Source organism: Epargyreus clarus, unplaced genomic scaffold (assembly GCF_041222505.1).
Source record: "Epargyreus clarus isolate Ecla_fem2 unplaced genomic scaffold, WU_Ecla_fem_2.2 ptg000024l, whole genome shotgun sequence".
In the NCBI taxonomy this organism is placed as follows: Eukaryota; Metazoa; Arthropoda; class Insecta; order Lepidoptera; family Hesperiidae; genus Epargyreus; species Epargyreus clarus.
Genome location: NW_027332231.1, coordinates 6,059,788 through 6,083,426, shown reverse-complemented (window position 1 = coordinate 6,083,426; position 23,639 = coordinate 6,059,788). Strand labels below are relative to the sequence as shown.

The following is a 23,639-nucleotide window of genomic DNA, read 5'->3' as shown; positions in this document are numbered from 1 at the left end:
CTTGAAGAAAATGATGATAAAATATTGTTACTAAGTTGTTTATTTAATAACCGATGTTCTAATATGAAGAAATTGTATTGTAAGCGCGCATGCGTAATGTGAAATGGTCACCATCGAAGCTAATCAAATCCTAATAGAACAGAAGTCATAATATAAATCTATGATGGGACTAATAAAGAACACCTCTTATTATTACTTGTACTAAATGTATTATATGTAGATACCAAAAAGGGAAAGATAGAAAATCTAAATTATTTTCTTATTACAAAGCTATGTAGCTAACAGGGAATCCATTGAGAAAATTCAAAGAATTTAATCTGAAATATCACAAAGACCGATTATGAAGTATTGACCCCACAGTAGTATGTGCTTAGAATTACATTTCCTGGAACTCAAGTGCCTTACGTGACATTTAGGTATGCTATTTTAAAGCTACATAGAAAAATCCATTTCCGCTTCTTTATTTTTATGATGAGTAAGTATAGTAAACAGGATTGGTTGGGATACAAAATTGTCAATTCATTAATTTTACAGTACTGTACTTTAATCAACAAGTTGGTAACAGAAGCACTGCTACTACTACTTCTACTACTACTTCTTAGTGCCTACTGTTCAACTGTTTTAAGCATTTGTTCTCGGTAATCTTCAGGATTAAATTGGGATGATTCCGTGAGGATTAAGTTCGAACCCGTCCTGTTCATCTTTCTCCATGTCCTTTACCCATCCAATTTCAAAGCAGGAGAAATATCACTATAACCAAAAGGATCACATTAATCTATAAACATTATATCAACCTCTAAAACCAAAGAGCAAGGTCGCGGATGAAAGCTAGTACAAAGTACTTTATAAAAAGCGACTCAGCTCAATCGCTAATCGATGTCGAGACTGTATTGTTTGCCATGATCCTTATTATAGTCGTTCTCCTTTATATCCTCTTCCATTCGATCTTATAATGTTTTATTTTTATCTCGAATTTAGGCTTTCCTTTTCCATTTACAGTGGCATTATGCCCTAAGGGTTCTTGCGTGTACAAATTAACGATATGATTACAAATTAATGTACTATATATTAGGCCAGCGTTTCCCAGCCTTTTTCAGTCCGTCCGTTAGGAAATTAAGCACAGTTTTCACGGACCCCCTTAAAAAAAATAAAAAGTAAAAAAAACGGATTAGGTATTTATTTGAGTTACAGAGTTACAGATACAAAAAAACAAATACAGAAGTATGTGGTTGAAAAAAGCAGTAAAGCGGCCCTTTTGCATTTAATAAGCGATTTATGTATGGTCAGACAGAGATGACACCGCGGACCCCCATACATATACTCGCGGACCCCTAGGGGTCCGCGGACCACAGGTTGGGAAACGCGGTATTAGGCTTTTTGGGGACATGTGAGACTCATAATTCTCAGTAACCAATTATTGGATATTTCAGTACACATAATGAAGGCTCCAATAATGAAAATAAAATATATCCTGCGTAATTAACTTGGCAGTGTTCTATTTATTAAGGAATTCTCGTTATTACTTTCTAGTAGGCCAAAATTGGCAAATATCGATATTTCGTAAAACGGGCTTATAATGGGCGTAAATCGATCGCTAACCTTGGTTTTACCTTTTATTATTAACCTATTCCTGTTTCTCTGCCTAACACGGGTAGTAAAAGTGGTTAGTAAACACGGCTAGACTCCATTTACCTCTGAGAAAATTTCAAAAAGAATATTATATCCATGAAGCTAATCTGCGATTAATTTGCATAATGTTTTTCTTCACATTTATATGCCACGTTTTTACTATATATTAATGTTTTTTTCGCGTTTTAAGTAAATAGTAATGCTTTAATTGTGACGTGACTTGGAAAAATAAATGTTGCGGATCTCGATTGGAAGACCAAAATTTATATCACGGGTTTGATGTTTGATACTCTTTGAATGTTTCCTTTTTTTAAATATACGTGGAAATAGTAGCATCCCTTTTCAGAATAAAACATTACGTTGTTAGCGGTAGGACCGAGTTTGACCGTTAATTAATTTCATTAACGAGTTGTTTGCCCATGGCAGGGTCTCTTTTAACCAAACACTTCATTATACTCTAGTGACCTAATACGGCAGGCATTAATGACATTTATAATGAAGTCATTGACCGGCAGTGGCTGATATTTGGTAGACACACGCAAAAATATATAAAGGTTTTTTTTTTAATATAGGAGTAGCAGACGAGCATGCAGTCCACCTGATGGTAAGTGGCTACTGCCGCCCATGGACATCTGTAATCAACCCCAGATAGGATTAGATATTCCTACCTGAGGTCGGCCACAGATGCGCGCCGCTACCCCTGAGGACTAAGCTATAACGCCTCGGAAAAGTCTGTGTCCCTTACCACACCCTTCAAATCGGAACATAGCAGCGCCTAACGCTGCTGTTATTAGGTAGAAATAGGTGTGGCGGAGTGACGCCGGAGTCGAACCACAAAGGATTCTACCACCTTCAAATAAATTAAATAGGCCCTAGCTTAACTTTTCTTGTTTCGAATTATTACAACTCATATTACTGCTTTTCATTAGTTTATTTAAATTCATATTTTAGTATGACAATTATTTTAAATTTTAAGCAAATCTAGACGCACAACCGTGCGTCTACCAAGTTGCGATGCAAGCAATTCTAAGGACGCACACAATGACTACACGAAACATTTCAGCGCATTTTTATGCCTATCATATGTGGTTTCTTTGAACAGTTATACTTATAACTGTTACCTATTCTTGTAGTCTTCTCCTTTCTTCTATTTTAGTGTGACGGAATAGTGAAGTAGGTATGTAATTCAAGAATGATTTACCTTCTTTGGCAGTGTCAAATCGGCCCTAGTATGGCCCAAAAAGCTTCATTTCATTTTGAGTAATGAATGATGACACTTATTACGAGACGTTTAAGTTTAGTCATAAGGAATCGAACGTAACTATAGCAAATCTCAAATACGACTTTAGTCTTATGTGGGGTTGATTACAGATCTATTGGCAACACTGCAACAGTAGCTTATTATCGCATCAGCACTCTCTTTTACTACTTCTATATCATAAAAAGCTACAAAATAATACAATATCGTCCAGACTTAAATACAATCGTACAGGAAAAGTTAGGAAAAAGTCCAGCATAGCGAGTAGAAATTAATTCGGCAGAGGGCGCCTACCGAAACGTGTCTGGATAAGTTATCCTGTCCCGCTTCAAATGGTAATTGACGACGCCTTGTATTTAATGTTATAAAGCCTTTGAGCAAATCCATGTCACAAAGTTAGGTTGATATTACCTAAAACAATCTGGATTATCCAAAATGGCGACAATTCTATTTAGCTCTTGTTTATTTATTTGTTTTTCAGACTTCTTTTTCATTTAACTGTAAACACATTTATTCTAGCATGAAGCAGGTCTGTGTTTTGGTAAAAGGGTTTTTAAGTTATTCGGCGACTATCTTTTTTTCTTAGGGGCAACGTAACTTTGTGGCTTTAGGTAGAATATGCTCTAGGTTAGGTAGGTAAGTGGTGTTGGTCAGTAAACACTTATCTTTAAGCTGCAAGCAATGCTGCTCCAATTTATAAAAAAAAGGAAACCTTAGTCGTTTAATACCAACCACTAATTATGATGCCAGTTCTATTGAGGATCGGTTAAATCGTAGAAGTCGATAAATTGTCCGCCAGTTAACCCGTTTGCCAAGTTTGCTACGATTCATGGCTAACATTGTAAACAACGGTGTTTGTCTTTATATATAAAGGAAGCATTGAAAGTTTGTCAAATTGTAAATAACACGATTTATCGTGTAACTTGATTCACTACTAGCATTGAACCAAAATAGACTATGTTAATCCAAATCACTATCGACAAATGCTATCATGCATATGTATGCAACGTAACATGCATATGGATAATGCAAATGCATGCTTGCGTATTGGTATCGACACGAATCGGGCGTTACTAAATTTCTACTCAATCTATTCCATCTTTTCAATCTGTTCAATCAATATTAAAGTAGTAAATGCAGTCCACCTGCAGTAAGTTGTCATTGCCGCCCATGGACATCAGAAATCAACTCCAGAAATGGGTTTCTCACGATTCTCCAGCCCCATTCTATCCTCGGATGTCTAGACGCACGGCAGGCTACCACCCCTATCAAGTCGACCTTCCTCTGGTTCAGAGGAAACGTTTGCTTCGTCATTTCTCATACTAACCGCCAAGGAGTGAAATGCCCTGCCGACTTCTGTGTTTCCCGATAAATATAATCTAGGAGTCTTCAAATCAAGAGTGAATAGGCTACTTCTAGGCAAGCGTGGCACATCTTAGGCCTCATCAAAGCTTACCATCAGGCGAGATCGAGGCCAAACGCGTGCCTATCAACTAATAAAAAAAATGTTGTAAATATAATGTCATCTTTACAATATATGTAGTACAAGATCACTAGGCAGATATTTGTGACAATAATGCTGCCAGATTGCTACTCTTCTCGCTTCTGAGAAAACTTTTGATTTGGTCACAACAATATTAAAACTCCTAACTCGAAACAACATAGTCAAGGCGTTAGTACTACATAGTATTTTCTAGTTACTTATTGTTGGATGTACAAGTAGATCCAACAATAATATTATTTAGAAACTCCTAGTATACTGGATAGCAATCTCCTTATTCATGACTGCAGACCTAGTTAGACCTTTGGGATCCTGAGATTTCGAAATAGGTGACGCAACTGAACGAGATCATGTTCCTAAGGGAGCACGTCTCAATGACATAAGGATTTGATGATTGCGACTTCTATTTTCTGAGATATATAATAGATTTTAGTATTTTTGTTATATTCCTACTAGTACAAGTACACATGCAGTCCTTCTGATGGAAAGTGTGTACTGTCGCTCAAAGACATCTGTAATTACTCCCAGATATGATTATTCTTACTTGAGATTGGACTCAGATACGTTGCTACCCTTGAGGACTAAGTAGGAACGTGTCAGATAAGAATGTGTCCCTTACCTCACCCTCCAAACCGTAACACAACAGCGCTTGAAACTACTACTTTGGCAGAGATAGGTATAGCGGTGGTTTCTCCGGAGTCGAAGCATAAAGAGATCTACCACCTTCACTTAGGTACATGAGAAAGATATTAGTAGTGAAATTAATTCCCTAACACAAGCTCCCAAAGCAATCTTGGTTTAAATACAGCGTATTCCTGCACGCTACAAATCATTACAAGTTTTATTACTCAGTTGAGAATCGACTGTAACATTCTCAAAGTGTATTAAGATCGAATTGATGGTAACATCGAACATCGCCGTAGACTTTGGCTGGGTCACTTTCATCCTTAAAAAACAGTTTCGAGATGGTAGCAACCTTTTTGGTTCAACTCTGGAGATATCATCGCCACACCAGGTTGTAATAATAGCTGCTGGCTTCTGCTTTGAAGGGTGTGCTAAGAGAGACATAGTTATCAGAAGTGTTTCAACTTATTCCTCGGCAGCAGCGAATGTGTGATCGGCTCCAGGTAACATCTATCTTTTCTAGGGCTATTAAGCACTTACAATCAGTGGAATACATGCTCGTTTTCCTTCTTCATTATTAAAAAAAATATTTTAATAGGTATAGCAAACGAGCTCTCAGATCACCTTTTTTATAATATAAGAGTAGCAGACGAGCATACAGTCCATCTGATGGTAAGTGGCTACTACCGCCCATGGACATCTGTAATCAACCCCAGATAGGATTACATATTTCTACCTGAGGTTGGCCACAGATGCGCCGCTACCTCTGAGGACTAAGCTGGAACGCCTCGGAAAAATCTGTCTCCCTTACCACACCCTTCTAACCGGAACACAGCAGCGCCTAACACTGCTGTTATTAGGTAGAAATAGGAAAATCACATTTGTTCATCTTAAAATAATAGTTTGTTTTAATTTTTCGAAATTACATGCTTCAAATACAAAGTGTTAAAATGGAACGAAATATTCATATAATGTAGGAACATATTTCCTAAATATGATATGTGAATTTCTGTGGGCAGCATACTCGGGTACCTAATAGGATTATTTACGAATTCAGACCGTTGTTTACAATTCACAATTGAAGCTTTATCACATTAGCAAGTTTTCCGATACGTTTATAATTTGCATGTCTACGTCATTTTAACTTATCTGACTATGTTGATATATGAGTGTGTAATTTCGCACTAATTTAGTTCAATATAAGAGTAACTATTGTTCAATATCGATGATATTGGAGAGATAATCCTTTTATATGAAGTACTCTACAATTTTATTTGCACAAAGTTGTGGCTCATGGAAAAAAACGATTAATAAATGTTATGGTCAGATAAAGAGATTAGATATAGGGCTGTATAGAGATTGTTAAGATTTTCATGCGAAAACTTTCACCCCACTTCACAGTGATAACAGATTAGCATTTACGTATTATTTGTATCATAATTTTATGTTATTCATTTTTATCCGCGTTTTAGTAGATACTATTTACTACAATTAAATATTAAGTAGGCAAGAAAAAAAACAATCTTATTTCAAAACCGCACACAATACTACATATACATAGCATATACATAGCAGACGAGCGAGTCCATTTGATGTTAAGTTACTGCTGCCCATGGACATTTGCAGTCAACACTAGACACACCCAGAATCCCACAGCTGTGGTTGGTCACTAATCCGCTTCTATTCTTGAGAACCTTGAAAACCTCAGGAGAGTATGTCTCTCTTACCACATCCTTCAAACTAGAACACAACAGTAGCACTACCATGAGTTTACAAAAGTATTACTCGCTAGCGACTGCGTAAAATAAATGTATGAAAAATTGTACAGCGCCTCTGGTGGTTACTCGTAGAACTAAAATCCGTAGTGGCGTAACTCGATACGTAAAAAACCTATCGAAATCAAATCGCTAGCTAATGTCATTATGATCTATTGCCATACAAATTCGGTCCCATGAGTCATTAGTTTGACAGACGTTGTCAAGAAATACCATAACGATAGTAGTTATGTTATTCACTAGCAAAATGACAATAGTTTTCTATTTACAATTTCTATAGTGTCGTTTCTATGCCAACTCATGGTAGTGCTACAGTGCTTAACTGCCGTTAATAGGTGTAGTGGTGGTGCCGCCGGAGTCGAACCACAGAAGGTTCTACCATCTTTAAAATACAATGTGCATATAATTGTAGAACGTCTTAGTGGCCAGATACGTTCGTATGTCATTGTACGGTACCGGCAAAAATATCTACGCTTAGAAATAACTATGTTTAGTTAGCAGTTTGCACAGCATTCGTAAGTGCGAAGTGACTGAAATAACTGAAGCCGTTGTGACGTTGTGCCCGAGAGGCTATTAATATTATTAGGAATGTCGATAGTCAAATTGTCAAAGTCTCAAATTCAAGGTGATTTTGATGGATGTTGACACTTTGAAAAATGTGCTAAGGAAAATTTATGGGAGGCATTCCGACTTAGGTTCATCATCAACCCATTACTATCCCACTGCTGCGCACGGGTCTCCTTTCACTATGAGAAGGATTAGGCCATAGTCCACCGCGCTGGCCAAGTGCGTATTGGTAGACTTCACATACGTTTGAGATTTTTTTTATAAATCTCTCAGGTATGCAGGTTTCCTCACGATGTTTTCTTCACCGTTTGGCAAATGATAATTGATTTTTTAATACGCACAGAACTTTTAAAAATCAGAGACGCGTACCTGGGATTTGAAACTCGGACCCCTCGATCGAGAGGCCGAGTTTCTTAACCACTAGGCTATCACTGCTCGCATACCGTCGTACGCACCAGACGGTGCGGCGAGCGTTAAGCTCACCTGGGCGGAGCCCGACGGGGCAACGCGCTAAGAGGACTCCGGTTGCGTTCCTTTGGAGATCCCGGTGTCCTCTACATAGCGCCGAGGACGGCCACCGGGGGGGTTTTAGTGCGGTAAGAGTCCCAAATAACCCTGTGTCGCTCCCACGGCATTGGGTACCTTTTGAAGGTTTCCCCCTCGTGAACAAAAAAAAGGCTATCACTGCTATCTCCGATATCTTCATTATTAGGTTAAGCGACGCATTTCTAACTATAACGAGTTACCATCAGTTGGACTGCAGTTTCGTTTGTGACTTTTATTTTATAAAAATAATTTCAACGGGCTTTATTCGTGTACACAACGAGAATACAATAGGAGTGAAGAATAAGTGCCAAGAAAGCCGCTCTAGTACTCGTAGAGACAAATATTTTCTTTATTCACAGAAATAGTTAAGGGGTAGCAGACTAAACATGTAGCAGATGTATTTAGATAGATTTTAAGTATCGTTAGGAAAGTAGGACGGGAGTCCTGATTTTTATTTTTTTTCTTCAACCAATTATTTTACCACTGCTGAGTCTTATTTTAGACTTTTTCACAAAGTTCTTTCACGATAACAAGTCGTTCACCGTTATAGTATGTGATAATTGATTCTAAGTAACTATTGGTAATTGATTATAAATGATAATAGGTAATACGCGCATAACTGATTGAACCTCTCCCTCTCAGTCAAGAGGTTAAATCCAGGTTCAACCATTATCTTTGCATCTATACTGTTTGTCTTATTTATTTACCCTCTGAAAAAGAAATCATGATCTCAAATTCAGTATCTAAGCTACGCTCAATCCTAGGGTTGTGACTGGCGTAAGGATTAGGGCGAAAAGTTATAGACTAGTCTCGGGCATCAGATGTGATAACGCTAGTGCGTGGCAGCCCTTAAATCCGCTCGGTTTCAGTCGCGGTCCGAACGCACAACACGGCGAGCGTCGCGCAACCCGCAGCCCGTTACTGTTACTTATATTATCTATGACTTTACGCAATCTAATGTGTTTTAAGTGATTTAAAACGTTATCAATGTAGTTCTAATGTATTGATGTAAAAACTCAAGTTCTACCAGTGTATGTCATTAGCGCTGAAACTTTCTGAACTTTTCATGTGTCGTGTTTTACCGGTGAGTAACGTTGAAGTTTTATTATGTTTGGAGAGAAAGTAGTTTAAAAGTTTTTTTGCTATTTTAAATATATAATTGTACACCGATTAAAATATGTACAGCGGCTTGATGATATATAAAGTATAATTTGAATTGATATAAGGTAAGACAGCTAAGATTTGGATTAAAAGTCATGTGAACCGATTTAGAAACTTTTTCAATAAGTGAAATTAAAGGTAAAAAATACCTTTTCAAAAAGTTAAGTAATTTAAATTTTTAAAAAGTAGACGTACATAAAATCTATTTTTTATTGGTACACAAATAAAATAATACAGGCACATGTAACAATAGTTACAGTTAATTAAGAATAAATATTTATAGCTAATTAAAAATATTACATTAAATTTGTTTCGCCGTTTCACATATTTCTTTCGACGTAGGCCTTAATGTAAAAGGGACATGTATCGATGAATCGATTACACACACGACGCACGACTGTCCGCAACTGTCAGTGTCAGTGGAGATTAATGATGTGTCTTCGAAGGTTCGCTATAATGAAAAACGTGGAGGATACATTTCCCGGGAGGTATATAGTTTGTATTTTGGTAAATTGTTAAATATTAAAAGCTTTTTCTGACTTTATATCTATTCGTACTTGGCTAGTAAATAAATAACGCTCTCTACTCTCATAGTCCGACTCGAGAATTTTTCCTTTTTAACGACATGGCAACCCCATGGATACACACAAAAAATACTAAGACTGACAACTAAATTCATCATGAAGATGTATGTCTAGCCGGAGATCGAACCTTAAACCTATGTGTAATACCGTAACATTTTAATTCTGAGAAAATACCTGTGTTCAAAAATTCCAGACATGATAACATGTACGGTAGGTTGACAACGAAAAAACCTTGTTCAGATACGCGATGAAACCAATATTAAAATTTTATCGCTAGTATGTAATTTACTACCGATCAATGTTTTATTGGTACCTAGATAGCTTCTAACTGTTTATATTCGTAGGGTTCATTATAAAGACTGTGTAGAAAGAAATTGGCAATTTAAAAGGATTTTTACCTTATTTTAAATTCTATCAACAATTATGTTATAGGTATCCTACCTATAACATAATTGTTGATAGAATTTAAATAATGTTTCATTACACATACTTTAAAGTAGGTTTGACAGTTTAGTGTTAATTGTTATCATTATTGTTTAATAATTAATGAATTTGAAGTGTAGCGTCACTTTAAAGACTGGTCACATCTATCAGCGTCTGCTGAGATAAATGATGTTCATAAAATTTAAAGATGAAATATGATTCCAACGGGAGTTTGGTATTCATTTCCCTCTTTAGTTGAATTTATATTTTTAGTTTTGAAAGTAGGTATCGTCCGCGTAAAACTGCTAGTCCTCTCTGAGTATAGAAATGAATCGCGTCGCCACAGTAAATTGTACACCTGGTACATGAGTACACCAGTTCGACATACTATTAGAGCGGACTAATAGTTTGGCGAGGGCTAAACAACTGATGTTTTTTTTTCATATCTTTAAAATATGACAAGACTGATGACTTCTTGATTGTATAAAAATATTTAGAATACTGACGTTTTTGACGTTTATCAATCAATAGTCAAATCAATGATAAAGATGAGGCGTAGCGTCTTTTTGAAGACTGATACTCTTGCATCAGTACCTATTGAGATTATTGACTTCCTGACGAAGATCCGGATGGTAATAATAAAAAATACTAAGTCCTATGGAAGTAAAATTACTTTATTACTTATTCCATTATATTTTATTAATCGATCAAAATATTTTTCTTAATAGGTAAATAATTTATTGGAGAGTATTTTCGTAAAATTTGATGTTTACATGTTATATTTCTAATTTCTTAAATGTTTCATTATTTATCAAGAAGCATGAAGGGCCTTGGCAAATTGGAGTCTTACAGTAATAAATAATTAATAGCAATGATTCATAATGAATCGCTTCAATACACAACGTCTGGAAGACGGCCCGGAACCGTCAGTTAAGATTAATGACGTCGTATCACTTCGAAGATTACGACATCAGAAAATGGGACATAATATTTTCTATATTGTTTAGAAAAAAAAAACTCAAGAGTCATGAAAACTGAATTTAAGCGTTTTGTAACTATAAACCTTTTTAATATATTTTAACAGTAGTAGTAGAATCGGCGTGGTTTTCATTTTGCATTCATTCATGGTGGCATTTCATTCAACTTATTCCTTAGGTGTCAAGACGCTGTCCCTGTAGTTTCGGGACCAGAATAGGGCTACGGTATCCCCTGCCTGTCGTAAGTGTGGGAGCTCGAACCGCTCCGTAAGCGACCCCGGGAAGGGCGGCGGTATGTGTGGTCGCATACCGTCGTACGCACCAGATGGTGTGGCGAGCGTCAAGCTCACCTGGGCAGAGCCCGACGGGGCAACGCGCTAAGAGGACTCCTGTTGCGTTACTTTGGAGATCCCGGAGCCCTCTACGCAGCGCTGAGGACGGCCACCGGGGGGGTTTTAGTGCGGTAAAAATGATAAATGATGTCAAGACGCATCTAAACTTCAAATAATGAATTATTTGCATTTGGTGTCGTCTTTATAGGTTTCAGTAGTCACATACCATCAAGAGGGTATGCTCTTTATTACTTCCAAAAGTATTTCTTTTGACAAATGGGTGCAATTGCTTAGACAAACAACATTCTTAAATTAATTCATTAATTAGTTATTGCCGGAAAGGTAATATCACAAAAGTAACGTGTATAATAAAATTTAAAAAGTATTTACCAATTTATAAATGTACTCACATGTTTAAATATAGAGCTTCAATACCATATGGAAATGCTCGATTTAAGCATTTTGTTACTATGCGTGAGAGCGCCCCAACTGGACTGGATATTATATAAGCCCAGCTGAATTTATTTATTGTAGGGGACATTCAAGGTCTTAGTGTTTGGAAATTTAATAAAAGCGGAGACCATGTCAGTATTTAAATTTAACGGTAAAACCCTTTACGAATCACGTGTGCTATTGTCACATTTTTTTCTAATGTAAAAGCAAAAACACTGAATAATGCGAGCCAAGGGCATTTGTAACCGAATTTTAACAAAGGGAAAATGAGTATGGTTCCATCGGGGAGGTACCTTCATTACACATAATTCTTAGGGTTAAGCAATTTTCTACGTTTCATGGGAGAGAGGGATGTTGATTCTTTACTTATGAGGCGACCATATTAGTTGCAGGAGTGACAACTTATCTGCGATCGACTTTACGTACAGCGAACAAGGCGTTGAATAGAATAACGTCACGCTATCATGAATTGTCATCCAAGCCAAAAGTGTATGCAAAATTTCTATCTTTGCTTTAACATTGACGGAAAACGTTTTGATGGCAACCTAACCTAACCTAACCTACTTCTGAGAATTCCAAATATATTGGAAAATGTACGTGATATTACAAAAAATAGCTTATACTATTTTCTTCCAAAAGTATTATTTACGAGCAGCAACATATAATTAGGCGACGATGATTAAGCAAAATAGCAACTATGTCTGCTCGACTATTTGACGTAAGGGTTCGTTTTTTACCCGACTGCGTATGTGTGTATGGCAAATTTTCAGGCAAGTCTTGCAAATTTTAACATAATATTACGGATTTTAACATAATAATATTATGAGGTGGAGGAGGTCGTTGGATGCCTAATTTGTGGGAGGCTATCTTTAAAGCTATATTTAAATAATTCACTATGACTATGTAGTATTTTCATTATCCTCAGTTATATATATATGTTTAATAAGAGATATTTATTTACAAGGGCATGCCATTTTAGAGTCACTTATCTACAGTCATATTAAGAATATTGGAATAGGAGGCCTTTTAAGAAATCATAGATGGATATATATTGAGCAGTGATAGCCTAGTGGTTAAGAAACTCGACCTCTCGATCGAGGGGTCCGAGATTCAAATTCCAGGCACGCACCTCTATCACTTGCTAAACGGTGAAGGATAACATCGTGAGGAAACCTGCATACCTGAGAGATTTATAAAAAAAAAAATCTTAAAGGTATGTGAAGTCTACCAATACTCACTTGGCCAGCACGGAGGACTATGGCCTAATCCTTCTCATTCTGAGAGGAGACCCGTACCCAGCAGTGGGACAGTAATGGGTTGATGACAGATGTGAAGTCTACCAATACGCACTTGGCCAGCGCGGTGGACTATGGCCTAATCCTTCCCTTTCTAAGAGGAGACCCGTGCCCAGAAGTGGGACAGGAATGGGTTGATGATGATGAGATAGATATTGTTATATTACCTCTGTATTGTCTAGATATTGTTTCTGTAGTCGCATTCAAAACCGGGATGTGCCAAAACAACTCAATGACGTCAGCAGTACTTTTCCGCATTTTCAACAGGTATCAAAGTGACTTTATTTCTAGACGTTTTATTTTTATTAACCTCCGCCTATATCGAGGATTTGGTATTGACCTTCCATTCGATCTATCAATTCGTGCCACACATGTATCAATACAGGTCTGTGATTCGTGCCGACGAAGGATGTATTAATATCGTATATTTATTTAATACGAGCTATGCCGGCGACTTTAGCTAAAGTAACGTATACGTAAGTTTAGATAGAGACTAGCTGACCCGGCAAACGTTGTGTTGCCATATAAATAAAAAAATGTTAAGGGTGAACAACCATTAGCACTTAGGGGTATGAAAAATAGATAGTAGCCGATTCTCAGACCTATTGAAAATACATATAAAATTTGGTGAAAATCGGTAAAGTTGTTTCGGAGGAGTACGGTAACTAACATTGTGACACGAGAATTTTATACATAAGATAATAGATGTACTATTTGAATGACTCACGTTATCACATAATCACATTAAAGTCAAGTTCTGTAAAATTAAATTAACTTTTTGTAAAATTATACTTCATTTCCTTTATATGATTAAAATGAATATCTTTTCGGTAAAACAATAATAACGTACGTATATTCTTTGGATAAATATAATATCAATACTCATCATCAGTATAATTTCTCGGAATCATTCCTTTTGTATTGTCATTATTTGTTCGTGAAAGGTATATTACGGCCCTAGCGGACTAGCTATTTACCATCGTCGTCTCGCGTTTTGATGACCTCACGTTTCTGCGACCGGCGTTTGATCATGGTTTCGAAAACGCGCGTTTGGGAGGTATACGAGCGACAGTACTCTAATAACCCGTGCTGACGTCACTGACAGTTTTTAAATATCGGCGACTTTTTTTAAAACGCTTTTATTAGCTTGGGTTGTATGTATGTATGTATGTAACTATGTAACGGAATCTTTGAACTCGATTTTTACCCACTTTGAACGGTCCGATTAATTTCAAATTTTGAACAATTATCAAGAACCGATGACAATACACGGTTTTATTAATTTTATCTCATTTTCCTCATCAGGATCGTCAGAAATCAGGATTAACGATTTTCCTTGTGCGTTTTTAGCGTGGTTTTTAGTTTTTAAACTATAATTGTTATTAAGTGACAGCTTACGACATCGGCTACGGTAGCAACTTCATAAAGCCATGTCGCGTTTTTTTACTGCGATTTGCGTTCAATTGCAGTTCAATTGCAAAAAAAGCCGTGACTAGATCTTAAACGTTGCACATTGGAGTTGAACTTGATCGTTGCACCGTTCGAAAACCAACTAAATCGCCGATCACTGATGCGAGTAGCTAGTTTGCCGGGGCCCTTAATAACGTCGTTCACAATTAATAACACGTGCGTGAACTTATGGAACCCATTTGGAGAAACGTTTCTCCAATTTGTTTCAGAAAACATTATAAATATAATAGAGTTAGTCAGCCATTGTTTCGAATTAATTATTACAAAACTATAGTACGTTAGTATTACAAAAGTTAAGTACTAGCTTTTGTATGAAATATTATCGTCTTCCGAAAATTTTCTTTTCCACGTTTGTTCATGCGAATTAAATATATTTGAATGAAGTTTCTGTGTGTCTGTAGCATCTATGGCACTAAATCCTAGTGTTAAAAGTATAAAAAGCATTAAACAAGAAAGGGGTTATTGTTGTAACAAATAGTGAAGTATAGAATTCCATTCCGTATACCGACAAAAATGCACTATTCTATTAGATCACTATACCTATAATACAGTACTTAAAAAATTTCGCTATTTTACTGACAAACTCAAAATTTTGTTGTTGTTTTATTGTTAACGTACTTGTGAAATACTTCATTTTAATGTCATGTACCTTACCCTAGTCAAAGTTACTGAAATAACAAAGCACTAGAGGATTTATATAAAAAAACAACCGACTGCTTAAAATATAGCTTATACTAGCTGACCCGGCAAACGTTGTGTTGCCATATAAATCAAATCAAATCAAATCATTTTTTTTTATTCAAAATAGGTTCTTTACAGAGCACTTTTTGAATGTCAATACAACTACCACCACTTCACAAGGTGATTCGTTATGCAGAAGAAGCAAATATATATAAATTATATAATAAATAAAAAATGTAATAGTATAAATAAAAAATGTTAAGGGTGAACAACCCTTATCACTTAGGGGTATGGAAAATAGATAGTAGCCGATTCTCAGACATACTGAATATGCATATAAAATTTGGTGAAAGTCGGTAAAGCCGTTTCGGTGGAGTACGGTAACTAACACTGTGACTGGTGACACGAAAATTATATATAAGATTACTCCCATATTTTAGACAAAACCCTTTGGGGGTCGAATAATTATTTTATGTTTTTATGTATATTAAAATGATTTATTTTTTATTATTAGAAATATTTCTTTTAATTATAAGAGTAGGGGACATGCTTGCAGAAACAGGTGTGGCGGTGGTGCCGCGGGAGTCACAGTCGGGTTCTATCACCTTTCAATTAATTGAAATTATAGATTGGTCAGTAATTGAAATCGTAAACAATATGCTTATGAGACATTATGAGGCATAACCGATCGTGTCCGTTGTCATTATGTAGAATGTTTATGAGAATATGAGCTTTTGCCTGCGGCTTCGCTCGCGTTACGAAATAATATTTTTATCCCCTATTTTATCCCCTTGGGGGTAGACTTGATCAAAATCCTTTCTTAGCGGATGCCTACGTCATAACATCTACCTGCATGCCAAACTTCAGCCCGATACGTCCAGTGGTTTGGGCTGTGCGTTGATAGATCTCTATGTCAGTTAGTCACCTCTGAGTTATATATATTTAGATTAAAAGGTAGATTTTTAGTAGATTCTAAATGCCTATTATCAAGTATAATCACAAATTCGTAGAAATTTCGTTGCAGTAAATTCCAGGAAAGTTAAAAAACGACTGCGTACATCCCACATACTATCATCTTCCCACATCCCATTGATTTATGGATTAAAAACGCTTTATATTACAACATAGAATCGAGAAAGAGGATGATATATTTATTACGGTGGCTTCCTACGGTCCATGAATCTGTGGCTTTATGCCAGGAAGGTAGTCGACCACGAGCCACTAAGCTGAAGTTCAGCTGAAACTTTTACGTTTTAAATTGGCAGTGCCGCCGGCGGGACTGTTTTTCTATTGTTTTATTTTAGTTACAAAGTTCCTAAGGGTACCGATAGACCTATTAACGAAGTTGTAAGATAAATAGTACACTCAGAAACTAGTTTAAGTTTCGAAGTAGCTAGTCACTCGCAACTTTTCACTATATGCCGATTAAATATAACTGAGCGCTGGTAATGTTTCAAAAGTGGGGTTTTTATTGACTCTATCATCAGTTTTATGTAGTGATATGAAATTGATTCTCTCAATAAAGGGCCCAAAGTTCGAATTCTAAGCATGCAATTCGAATGTCGCCAAGTTTTCTGTTAATTAAATATTACTTGCTTTCACGATGAAGGAAAGCATTGTAAGGCAAATACACGCTTGAGAGTACTCCAGAAAAAGGTATTCTGAAGAACAAGTCTACCAATCCGCACTTTGCTAGCGTCTTGGCATATGATCTAAACTCCTGTCACTTTGAGAGGAGACCCATGTCCATCATTGGAACAGTAATGGATTGACAAGTATCATATTTTTAGGGAGGAACAGTTTTATCGACGATCCGTATAGCGTAGTAGACATTAGTTTACGCGTAAAGGTTTTGGATTTAATATTCAGTGAGGCAGAAACCTAAATAATAAAATTTTCTTATTTTTAAGTTTGTTGATAATACCAATGATGCAGGCACCTTTACTTTGGGCTTAAAAAACCTTATTTATCGCTCATTAGGCTATGAAGAATAATTTCATACAGTGATAGGAAAACGTATGTAGTTTAGAGGTGAGGCGTATATACTGGAATAGGTTCAGAGACTACGTATTTTACCGTACTAAGTAGCATCTAATACAACTTTTAAAATACTTGATCCAGCTAGCCTCATCTTGTACCTACTACGGGCAGCGGTACCTGCGTCCAGTTACACCTAGACATTGTCGGATCAAACAATCTGTTTGCTCCGACAAACCGAAAGACGAACTAGCTTCCTAGTCCAAGACTAAGTACCTAGTGAATCACTAGATATTTCCAAAATGTGTCCAGATAGTACGCTTGTCGCGTACGTGAGCCATAAATAATGAGACTTTATGAGACTAGGTGAAACAGGTACTTGGATCACGTTTTTTAAATTACTAGGAACAGGTATACCTAGTCCCAAATTTAATAAAGTTACTTCCGCAATTTAAATAAATCCCAGGACACCCATATTTTTACATCCATCAATCCGTTTGGGGTGTAGGGCATGCGAAAAAATGTTATAAAAATACATACGAGTACGCTTGAAAAATATTACCCTTTTTGCCCATGTTAGTGCGGTAAAAGGTGATGGTTTTTTTCATGTAAAATCGTTTGGCAGTAGGAGTATGTTCAAGATAACTTAAAATATAAGAGTCCTTAAATGTATGTATTTCAGGCATAATTAAATAAAGATATTTGCTCTTTTAAAAATAAAATCTGAAACCTCTGTCGTAATCTCAAAGTCGTAAAGTAAGCGTAACGTTTCCTTAACTCTGTAGGGATCTCTGGTACGAAAAAGGTTCTATTTTAAAAGATAATATATATTCGTACCTATTTTTATTATGTAAAGAGTAGCAGACGAGCATTCATCCATCTTATGGTAAGTGACTACGGCCGCCCATGTATATCTGTAATCAACCTCAGATAAGATTAGATTCCTACCTGAGGTCGGCTACAGATGCGCTGGTACCCTATAGCAGTGTTTTTCAATCTTTTTGTATACGCAACCCCTTTACGCGATGAAAAGTTCTCACGACCCCCTTAAGACATAGCTAGACAAAAATTTTGTAATTTAGATGAGTATGTTTACCTATCTACAAATGGAAAGAAGTAGTCTCTGCCTACCCATACGGGAAAAAGGCGTGATTTATATGTATGTATGATACCTATCTATTAGCCTTCTTAACAATTTAAACAAGAGCCTCCAAGGGAGAGAAGAATATACTTTAACAGCTAAAGATAAAGTGAAAGCATTTCATTTAAAATTTCGTTTGTGGTCATCTTCTCTGGTCGAGTAAGGTATCGCGACCCCCAAGTAAGACTTCGCGATCCCCCCGAGGGTCAAGACCCACAGATTGAAAAACACTGCCCTATAGTATTGAACTGGATAGCCCCCGAATAGTATGGCTTCTTTACTTAACCCTTCAAACCAGAACACAGCAGCACTTAACACTGCTGTTATTAGGCAGAAATAGGCGTGGCGATGGTGCCGTCGGAGATTCTAATAAATATCCAGTGGTTTTCTCACTGATTCGTGAGTTTTAATGGTTGTAAAATAATTGACTATTTATTATGATAGATAATCTCAAAAGATATCAATTTCAGATAGTTCACAAACAAATTCACAGAACTTCTAGTCAGTTGATTGTTTTACAAGACTTCAAGCTAATCTCGATATTAAAATCTGTTAAGTTTACAAAGGTTTCATTCATTTAGCATTTACTAATTTGGAATTGTTGGTCATTTTTTGACATGACTTCGAGCATTGATTGATAAGTCTTTATTGCTAAAAATCATTATAACAAACAGTTATATTTAAGTTGCTACTGAAGAGTTGAAATGTAGCTTAATGTAGCATTACTTAATTAAAGATATTATTATATATACTTAATAAAATTACAAAAAGTAATATTCATAAGAATAATGATAATATTTTTTTAAAAGTAGACAAAGTATATCAGATGTGAAAGTACACAAATCTATACATATTTCTGCTTTATTTCATATTTTTTATAAGTTTGAAATAACAAAAGTAATATGTCCATTTGATCACTTGGTAAGTAGTCACTGCTGTCCATAGACATTCCTCCACTCCACTCCACTCCATATGTAAAAGGGATTCATCGTGAAGCCGATTACAGATGAGTTGCCACTCCTAAGGACTAAGATGGTGGCCTTATACACAAGTTAGTCGGCATCTATCCCCTTCTACTGAAACAAACTGCTTCACGCTAGAATAAGCGAGTTATAGTTTTAATTGTGGTAGAAAGTTCATTTCCATGAATATTGCTGCGATCTGCACATGAGACATTCCAATTTAATCCTTCGGGATATAATTCAATTAATCTGAAGTGGAGTTACTATTCTGTTTGCAATTGGGATGCACTCACTTGTTTGATAGAGAATGAGCGATTTCATAGTTTGTGAACTTTTATTATTGTAGTCGTCAACAACCCATTACTGTCCCTCTGCTGTGCACGGGTTTACTCTCAGAATGAGAAGGATTAAATAGTCAACTGCGTTGACACAAATGCGTATTGGTAGACTTCACATGCCTTTCTTTTTTATAAATCTCTCAGATATGCAGGTGTCCTCATGATGTAATCCTTCACCGTAAAGCAAGAATAAAAAATAATTAATTTCTTTCTAATACGCACATAACTTTGAAAATCAGAGGTGAGGATTTGATCCTCGGACCCCTCGATCGAGATCGAGAGGTCGAGTTTCAACAACTAGGCTATCACTAAAAATAACTGTTATTTTTGTAGTATCAAACCATTATTGTTCCACTATTAGGAATGGATTTTCTCTTAGAACGATAAAAGTTTAGGTCACATTATGTATCAAGAGTATATAATAAAATGTATCTAGGATTCGAACCTTGGACCAACCACTCAACCCACTAGGTTAACTTGTGGTTCAACTCCGGCGGCACCACCGCCACACCTATTTCCAATGTTAGGCGCTGCTGTGTTCTGTTATAAAGGGTGTGGTAACGGAGACAGACTTTTCCGAGGCGTTCCAGATTAGTCCTCAGAGGTAGCGGCGCATCTGTGGCCGATCTCAGGTAGAAATATCTAATCTGTAAGGAATATCTAATTGATTACAGATGTCCATGGGCGGCAGTAGCCACTTACCATCAGGTGGACTGCACGCTCGTCTGCTACTCCTTTATTAAAAAAAAAGGAATCACTGCTTTACCTTTTACCACTATATTTTACAGTATAATTTAAGATATAATTTCGTTCCTTTTACCAGTCACTTATTAAAATGAATCCCGACCATATACTAAAAATAGCTTTAATTTGCATTACAAATGAGATATGGTTCATATATTAAATGCCTACGATACGAATCCTACACATATCATTTCAAATTAATGTATCCAGTGGTTATGGATGATTAATAGCGGATATGCGGTGATGTTTCAATCGATCGCTTGAATACAGTGACATTAAATAACTGATACAATTGGGTGATTTGTTTGTACCTTTATTACGTGCGATTTTCTCTTAAATAGACGTTGACACTCACAGCCCCACACTAGGATTCCTTGAGTGCTATGGACACACAAAGGCGAATAGAAAAACACTCAGACACAAAACAGATATCCATATTCATCATTATTGTCTATCTGGCCGGCATCAAACATAGAACACTTTGCGCGTGAGACCGTTTTGGTGACCACATCTGCTTAAATGAGAGAAGTCACAATCTTATATTTTTTTGAAAATATAAGATTGTGACTTCGTGACTGTACAGTGACGCGTCCATGCCGGGCGTTCGGGGAGACCTATGTTCGGTGGTAAATTTACGTTATAAATTTTCGTTATAAAATAGTGGTGGATTTCAGGGAATTCTACAATGGGTCCTATTGTAGGTTTTCTCTTCTATCAAGATCTTCTTTTTAAAATAATTTAATCGTAATAGTTTTATTATCGTAAGACTTAAGTAGCTTTAGTAGTATTTAGTAGTGATATTTTAGGAACCTTATCTCTATTTTTCATTTTATAAAAATCAAATATGGAAGCAAGCAAGATGACTATTAAAACAATATAACTCAGACCGGAGTGCTTCACTATCTAACATATAAATATTCAAAAAGCTTTAGAAGTGTATTTGAATAACATTTTTTCCCTTTTTCACAACTTCAACTATAAAATGTGCAAAAAATCATCGAGAATGTAAATACACTCTGAATACGCAGACATGTTACAAATTACAATTTGTTTTTGTAGTGTTTGGTTAGTACAAGCTTTTTGAGCGAACAAAAAGCGAATAGCAAACATAAATAAATAGAGTTTATGGGACGAAGTTCTTACCGTGGCTTGCGGTAAGTTAAATGTGAGTTGAATACTATAAAATGTCAGGAAAAAGCGCTATGCGGCTTTCTTTCTCTGTCTCTTACTATTATATACGAGCGTGTGTGCGTGTGTGCGAGTATCGAGATTCGAGCAGGCGAGCATCGTGCGCGGCCGGTTGTAGAACATCAATAAAAGCCTTGGAATTTTGTTAAAACTTATTTATAATTTGTTTTAATTCACATCTGCGTTATATTATTTAATTAACGCAATGTCACAATGAATATTAATGAATTTGATCCTGATTATCTAGTTTTCCCAAATAACGTGTGTTTTATAGTAACACTAAGATCAATGAGGCATACGCATAATGTGCAAAGAGTAGTAAATTTACTAGTCAGATAAGAATGTTTATATTTGGTAATTCATTTCATCTTGTTTATATCTTGAGTATATTAGGAGTGTATATCCGTTTGCTATTGCTGTTAGGACGAAGTAAACAAAACCTAATATAAACGATTAGGTCATTCCGATATAGTGATACGGTAAATGTATGAGCATTGGTACCTACTAGTACATTTATGAGATCTATAATGATTTATGTAAATGCATTTATATGATAATATTTAATAACATGTAGTATGTTGGTGCTCTGCCTAATTAAACTCAAACCAACAATTATTGAAATGAAATTAAAAATTGAAATTCACATTATATTTTAAAACGTAGTTATTTATAGCGCTGGGCTTTAACTGCGGCTTTCATCTTATTTAGATTTGGTGACATTGCGATACTTATGTTGCATATACAGAGGGATTTTGAAAGGTGGTAGAATTTGTATAGTTCGACTGGGTAAGTACCACCGCTACACCAATTTCCAGTGTAAAGCAGTTGTAAGTCTTGGTGACTCACTTACATATCTCCGTTCTCGGGTATCATCGGGTAACAGTAAGAACTTATCATCAAGTCGACTACAAGCTTGTTTGATACTTCAATCCTATAAAAAGGAGAAAATAATGTCAAAACAAACGGAATTGGAGAAAAATTGTAAAAGGAGAAAATAATGTCAAAACAAACCGAATTGAACAAAAATTGTATCTCACTCACTTCTGCACACTCTTAACAGAATCGTGTGAAAAGTTACAAGGTGAAGTGATTTAGGAAGACTGGTTTTATTCCATCTATCGCAGATTGTAGCCGGCACTTGTCCCAAAAGTATTCAAACGTGCGACACCAAGTGCGGCGTAACGAAGTAACGTTGACTCCACACACTCGATTTCTCGTTTAATTAAAATAAATTTATGAATACAGATGCTTTGTTTTTATCTTGTGCCTAACACATTTTTAATTATGCATTGCTGCGAAAATACCAGCTTTTTACAAGATATAGGTACAGGTTCAATTTTTCTAGTGAGCGAGAGATGATGAAGGAGTTACGAGGTCAATTTTGATAAACATTAAGACTGCAACAGATAAAAAAAAATATTTTCCTATGAATCCAACGAGTTACTAAAAAATATACGTAGGCCATATGTGGAGGGTATTATTGGGTCTTCATATAATGTCGCGTATAAGGATCAAATTCTGGGTATAATTTATAAGAAACATTATTATAGTATGTAAATTAGTTTTGTTTAAATAATATAGTCGAAATAGCAATTATTTCAAACTACTCAGGCAGTCACTACAGTTTATCTAACATTTAGAGGTATTAAAATTCAATATTTATTTACTAAAGCCGATTACAAATATAAACCAAATATTTAACAAGTACAGAATACGAACCCTAAAGTTTAAAATAGTAGCTTCAGCACTGAAAGATGAAACAGCAACGTCGACTATATATAGCAAGAGAACCAATTTGCTTTAAAGTTATAACAACAGTTTGAAACTGGACCAACAGTTTAACTCAAAAGGGATTTTTAAAATTAAACCAGGGGATAAATACATAGAGGCTACCTCGATGGAAAGTAGTTACTAATACCTATGGGCATTAGCGGCTCTAGAGGAGACCCGGGCTTTAAAGAAGAGCTGCTTTATGGATGGCACAGGATTTTGCGACTACCTTGCGTGGACTAC

At 36.0% G+C, this 23,639-nt stretch overlaps 1 protein-coding gene across 1 annotated transcript in view; it reads left to right on the top strand.

Moving 5' to 3' along the window:
- The first annotated feature begins 8,837 nt into the window (after positions 1 to 8,837).
- Positions 8,838 to 23,639, top strand: part of NGR-A8 (neuropeptide receptor A8) — a 59,955-nt gene continuing 45,153 nt past the window's right edge. Inside the window, exon 1 of the mRNA XM_073086813.1 lies at positions 8,838 to 8,984. The gene's annotated coding sequence lies outside the window, so the exon portion shown is untranslated. The remainder of the gene's footprint in view (positions 8,985 to 23,639) is intronic.